Source organism: Nannospalax galili, unplaced genomic scaffold, assembly GCF_000622305.1.
Source record: "Nannospalax galili isolate Female #2095 unplaced genomic scaffold, S.galili_v1.0 scaffold10, whole genome shotgun sequence".
In the NCBI taxonomy this organism is placed as follows: Eukaryota; Metazoa; Chordata; class Mammalia; order Rodentia; family Spalacidae; genus Nannospalax; species Nannospalax galili.
The window spans coordinates 1,719,764-1,727,069 of record NW_008331140.1 but is presented as its reverse complement, the minus strand read 5'-3'; positions in this window follow the sequence as shown (position 1 = coordinate 1,727,069).

Genomic DNA, 7,306 nt, shown 5'->3' with positions numbered 1-7,306 from the left:
TATGGATGTGGAACATTAATATCTACTGAGCATTAGTATTCTAATTCCTAATAGTATGTTTCTGGGCATACTCTTATTGTAATTTCCCTATCTTACACCCAACCAATGGGGTCTTTCAACATGCTATGTTGCTCTAGCTTGAGTAGTGGATTTGAAGGTAGAATCTTATGTATCAGAGTTAATTATAAGCTTGTTCCTATCTGATTCTCATAAACACACACATGTACAGTTTGAGGCACACATCATGGTGAGTGCTACAGGCTGTTCCATGGGGACACAACTGTATGCCATTGCCAAGACAGTTTTAGAGCCCTGGCTATGAGCACTGGCTTAGAAATTGCTGTTCCCAAGTTTAAAAGATGGATGATAGAGATGGGTCCCCTGGCCAAAAAAGGTTCCTGAATCTCAAAGCCACAGAGGCTTGCACAGTCTTGTGAAGAGGAATGATCCATTCTAAGTAGGGACACATATGATCCAAACTCAGGTCTCTCCTGTGGCCCACAGATGTCTTGATGCCAAATGTTTTCTATATTATTTGGGATCTTTGGTCTGCACATGGGGTCATAAATTTTGGCCTGTGTAACAAACAGCTGTGAATGCTTTTATACCCTCTTTCATGATGTCTTAGTTTCTTCTCTGTTGCTATCATAAAATGTTCTAACAGGGGTTGGAAAGAAGGCTTAGAAGTTAGGAACACTTACTATTCTTCCAGAGGACCCGGATTAGATACTCAATACCCATATGGTGGCTAACAACCATCTGTAACTCCAGTTCCAGGGGCTCCAACATCCTCTTGTGGCCTCTGCAGGGCTTTGCATGCATATGGTGCACTTACATACTTGCAAAGAAAACACTCATACACATAAAATAAGAAAAGATAAATAAACGCTCTAACAAAAGAAACTTAAGGGAAAAAAGGTTTATTCTGGTCGATAGTTCAAGGGTATATGTACTCCATCATGGAATGCAAGTCAAGGCAGCTGGTACTTGATGCAACTGCTCACATCAAATTAACAATCAGAAAGCAGAGAGTGATTAATGAATGATGCTGAGCAATTCCTTTTCTCAATTTTCATACAGTCCTGAACACTAACCAAGTAATGGTGCTGATAAAAGTGAACGGGTCTTTCCAACTCAATTAATGACATCAGGATAATCCCCCACAGATATGCTCAAAGGCCTTTCTCCTAAGTGATGATAGATTCTGTCAGGGTGACAAATAACACTATTAAATATACTGTACTGTCTGAGGTTGGGGAGGAGATGGTGAAGGTAATGTCAATGTCACTTGTCTTACTGAAGTTCTAGAAGCTTAGTCCCATGCATGGCTTAGTGAATGGGGATATTTGTTCAGCAATAGGTTTTACCCCTGTATGTCCTTATTGTGAACCTGGATTTATTTCTCTCACAGACCCCAAGTTAGAAGACCCTTTCTTGGTGCTTGGCTTCTTTCAAGAGTAGAGGATTGTTCTTTGTATCTTACTCCAAAAAAAAAAAAGAATCTTCTAATTTTAGTATGCTAAATTCAGGTACTGTGTTCCTACACATGACTACCTTAGTGCTTATGCTACTAGATTGGTGCATGATATTCCCCTTGGTTGACTTTGAGGAGAGAGATGGCTAGATAATCTTAGTTTCTGTACTGTTCTACCCCTATGTTAAAGTTTCATTCAGACACAGTTTTGGAAATGGCATGTAATTTCTGTGTTGCACTATTAAAATTTTAGTATTTATCTTTATTATTTCTCTTGAATGTATACAGATGGATTTATGTATCGTGTGAGGATTAGTTATTAATATCTATATAATAACATCATGGATACTTCTATATGTCCCTCTTCTTACCACTTGGACAATAGCAAAAATTTAGATAGGCACTTGGGAGATGGCTTCATAAGTAAAGTGTTACACAAGAATGAGGGCAGATTTGGGAAATCTCAAGTCCGAACATGAAAAGGCAATCATGCTGGTATGTGCATATGCAGAGAGGAGAATCCCTAGAGGTTTTTGGCTAGCTAGTGTTGATGAATTAATGATCTCATGCCCATGCATTTGTACTTACTCATATATGCACGCACACACACACACACACACACACACACATACACACACACACACACACACACACACTCATACACACACAAACACCAAATATACACAAAGGAAAATAAACAGGTAGTAGACCTGAGTTCAGATTGCAAGCCCCCACATTGAAAACTGAGCAGGTAGTATGCATCTGTAACCCTAGCACTGGTAAGAGCTGGAGAGACAGGTAGATACTGGGGTCCCACTGGCCAGTCAGTAAAGCTGAAACAGTGAAATTCAGGTTCACTGACAGATTCTGTCTCAAATATTTAAAATGGAAAAGATAAAGACATCAAGCATCAATCTCAAGCCTCTACATGTGCACACAATAGTAAATGTACCCAATACATACATGTACACACCACACACAAACAACATTCAGACTACACAAATAATAATGATAGTATATTTTTAAATGAGAAAGCCAGATGAAAAAAATATATGTGGGAGTAACCACACTCTCCATTGACAAATGTTGAGAATAGATATTTTTCTGTTTATATACTGAGGAAAAAGGGAGATACATACCCTATGTTAAAAAGAAATAAAAATTACCTTTCCTACTTGAATCTAAATAGAATTCCTGGTGTGTTAGGCAGCTTTCTGACACTGTAATAAATTCATGAGGTAAATCAACATTGAATGGGATTTGTGGCTCACAGTTTAGAGGCTTTAATCCATGTTTGACTGCCTCACTGCATTTAGACCTGTAGCTAAGCATTCATTTGTGTGTCTGGTGGGGCATTCACGGTAAAGGAAGCTTCTCTACTCACAGTGGTAAGGAAGGAAATGAAGAAGAGAGGACAGGACCACCTTTGAGGGCACACTCACAATGACCTAATTTCTTTCCATTGTGCTCTACCTCCTAGAGTTCTCTCTCTTCAACTGGCTGGGAATCACACCTTTATATCATACCTGCCAGAGAAAGATGCAAACTATCGCACCTGGATTGTCATTCTAGCCTTGTGAAATATAAACACAGCTATCCTAGTCAGCTACTTTTTTGATCCAGATTTGTGTACAAGATCCCTGGGCTCATTATCCCTTGATGTGTAAGCATATACCCTCAGAATTAGACAAGTCTCTTCAAATGTTTTTTTATTATTTGTACAGCTGAAATTAACTTGCTAAGTTTTACTCTTTAGCAACCTAAGTTTTTTAGAAAAATTTATTTCACAATTCCCCAAGTTTGTACAAATACAAAGTACTTTCTCTATATTTCACAATTACATCTCATGTGTTTCTTTCCAGTTTTGACTTCTGGCAAATTGTCCATATCATGCCACTCCACTGGTCATTTTATTTTAATTTGAACAACTGGGAGTAGGATAGATCTGTCTGATTTTACCTTAAATAAAACTGACGGAGAATTGCCAGCAGTAAGATAAGGCCTCTAAGGGTTTTATGAAGTCAGATCTGCAATGCTAGCCTTAGCCATACCCTGAAAGAATCTTGGCTTTATTGAGCTGAACAAATATCATTTAACTTAAAGGGCTAACATAGCCTAGTGACTTCTTCCTTAAGTTTTTGTATTAACTTTGTCTAACTAACCTGAAGCATAAACCCAGGTACAAAATGTGATTATATCCATAATTTTTATGGATTTCACATCAGCTTGAAAAGAGGAAATGTATAGAATATTCTGTTACCTACCAGGACAACTTGGATCTGTGAGGTGAAGATGAATATTGAATATCTTCCAGACTATGGTGAGGGGATGATGTACTTCCGATAAAGTCCAGGATAAACTTCATGCACTATCTCCTTTCTTGTGGAATAAGTCCTATTGCAAGATAACAGCCTGCATAACACATTTCTGAGTACTTTAATGTTTTTACTATCTCTATCTATGTATTTCATGTGATATATATATATATATATTATAGAGGGTATTTAATATTTGCTTTATAATAAGTATGCAAAAAGCATTATTATAGAGGGCACATATGAGTATTTATAGCTTTTGAGGACAGGACACCTATCAACTAAGCAGCACAAGTAGACAGATAGTCATCTGGCCCCAAACTACCCACTGGTTGGTAAACGTTTCAGTATGGTACTATCTCCTTGCTCAATATACTCATCAGGCATACAATCCCTCCAAAGTGGCTCAGAAAAGTTATTAAGCAACAGGACATGTATCTGAGGTCTCAAATTGCAGTTCAACTGAGGGGGCACATAGCTTAGTGGAGATAGTAATGTGTCCCGGTAGGACGAGGCTTAGAGAACAGTTTTATGGGTAAAAAGAAAACATTTAAATAAATAAAATCAATTGTTTGTCGATAACTATAATTAAAGAAAAAATTACTTATAAATCCCAGTGGCTCTCACAGATAAGCACAGACCACACCATTGTTCCATTTGTTTTTTATTATCTTCAGAGTGTTCTTTCATATTTAATAAATTTTTTTCTGGCATTTCAGCAAGTGTATACGTTATTCACTTCAGCACAGATTGACTGCACGTTATAAAATGGACTCATAGCTGTCAACTTATTTTTATATATGACATATGCAGACTTCATACGTGGAAATGCAGAAGCTAAGACTGTCTCATGTATCATGGGAGGGGAGTTAATTCAGCAATTGCATGGAATTCAAAGTACTCAGAAAGGCATGACAAGAAAGGGGCCAGTAAGAATGAAAGGCAGGCTTTGATAGATCCTTGTGTAGTTCAGAAATGTGTAGACCCAAGTGTCAGTGGTGACAGAAACAGTGTTTCCTCTGAAAATTTTGAGAGTTAGGAATAGTCTTCAGATTTACTTGCAGGTATGGTGAGGGGCACATGTGTCTAGACCAGATTAAGTTCAAATAAACATGAAAAATACAAGGTAGAGGGATTGGAACAATGACTCAGTGATTAAGAGTACTGGCTGCTCTTGCAGAGGACCTAGGTTTAATTCCAGCACCCACATGGTGGGTAACAACCATCTGTAACTTCAGTTCCAGATAATCCAACACCCACTTCTGACTTCCACCGTCATTGCACGACAAGGGTGCACTTACAAACATTCAGACAATACAGCCATATACATAAAATAAAAATAATAAATAAAATATTTTTAAAAGAAAAATACAAAGTACAGAAAATTTTAAATAGTGCATTCCTGTTTTAAATTACCAAACATTTTCTTTTATTTTTTTAGTAGACAGGCCCTTTTATCTCAGATGAAAAGGTCAAAAGGAAAAAAGAAATGTTTCATACATTTCTTCTGGAGCTGAAGGAACTTACTGAAGAAAGATACTTTCTTAGATGTGTATATTATATTGTGTGTGTGTTTGTGTGCTTCAAGTCAAAAATATTTTATTTTAGTTCACAGTTTCAGTGGTTTCAGTATGCTGTTGTGAATTCCAAGTTCTTTGGATCCACAACAGCATGTCTTTGTGGGAGCATGTTAGAACACAAAATGAGTTACCTTGAGGACAGTAAGAGAAAAAAAGAGTCAGGAGCTTAGGTCTCATTATCACCATCAAGTACATACTTCTAATAGCTCAGAGACCTCCTACTATGGCCAATCTCTTAAATTCTTAGTGCTTCCCAATAGCTTCAAGATGTGGACCAAGATTTAATGCCTGGTATCAAAACAATAGCCAGACCAGGTATCAAAATGAAAGGGATGGGTTTATTTTGAATAAACTTGAGAAGGCTCTCTCATTAAGGGAAGGTGAGCGAGTAAACTTTACTTACAGTTTAAGGATTTTATTTGGACTTGTGAACTTGTTACTCTTGGGACTGGGGATTTTTCATAAGGGGGCTATACTCATCAGTTAGGCCAGATAGTGTTAATGGTTAAACCTGGAGGCGAGAAATGATATTTGCAGTTTTAACTTCAAGAAACTGACCTCAAAAAGTTAAAACTGTTAACCATAAGAAAAGGTAGCTATTTAAGTTTTTAAATAAGGACTGTTTTCAAGATAAGACGGTCCAGCTTTTGTTTTCTCCAAATATGTCTTCAAGAGATGTTCCAGACTCAATTGCAACATGACTCAAAACCAGCGACTGTTGTTTTTTTTTTTTTTTACCAGGCTGGCCTTGAACTCACAGATGTATGCTTGCCTCTGCCTCACAAGTGCTGGAACTACAGGCATGTGCCACCATACCTGGCACCAGTGAAACTTTTTACTGCTTATAAATGGATACTAGTACTATGTCCATACTCAGGGTAAAATGATGTCTTCTCATCCAGGCATGGTGGCACATGCTTCTAATTTCAGCACTCAGGAAGCAGAAGCATGTGAATCTCTGTGCAATCAAGACCAGCATGGTCTACATAGTGAGTTCCAGGCCAGCTGGGGCTTTAGGAGGATCATGTCTCAAAGACAAACTAAAAAAATGTAGTCTCTCTCAAGATGAATTTTATCTCAAAAAAATCACATGGAAATTTGACCTTCACTGTTAAAGCAATAAAAGGGTGAAGTAAGTTTCTATTATTACGAACTCTGTACCCCATTTTACTATACTTTAACTTTATAGCTTTTACAGATCATCCTCCATTTTCATATCAGTTATACCATGAAGATAGAAGAGAAATCGTCACATTTTCATAGAAGGACATTTTTGTATATCTAAGTATGAAGTTATCTACTGCCTGTCTACCCATGCAAACTGGCCAATTAATACTACTACATAAAATAAAGGCGATTCACCCTTCCATCTCCCCCACTGTTCTCTGCTCCCGGTTTGGGCCCTGCACCATTCCTGGTCTTGGGTCCCCAGACACCTGGGGAACCGGTGCTGCTTCCTGATCCTTTTCACCCAGACCAACTTGGTGCCTTCCTTGGGCCCCAGGGGCACTGCTTCTGGACCTGGACCAGCCCTCGCCTCTCTCTGCTTCCCTGGACCTGCACCACCAGCTAACTCACCTGGCCTGCTCTCCTGCCCTCAGGCCTCTCTTGGAGTAAGTCTATCGCACAGCCTTCTGCGCCTTGACTCCCCCAGCCGAGTTCACCCTTCCATCTCCCCCGCTGTTCTCTACTCCTAGTTTGGGCCCTGAGCCATTACTAGTCTTGGGTCCCCAGACACCTGGGGAACCAATACTGCTTCCTGATTTTTTTCACCCAGACCAACTTAGAGCCTTCCTTGGGCCCCAGGAGCACTGCTTCTGGATCTGGCCCAGCCCTCACGTCCCTCTACTTCCCTAGTCCTGCAACACCCGCCAGCCTCTTTCTGGGGCTGACAGCCTCTTTCTGGGGCTCCGAGGCTTGCCTTTCCTCTCCCTGAA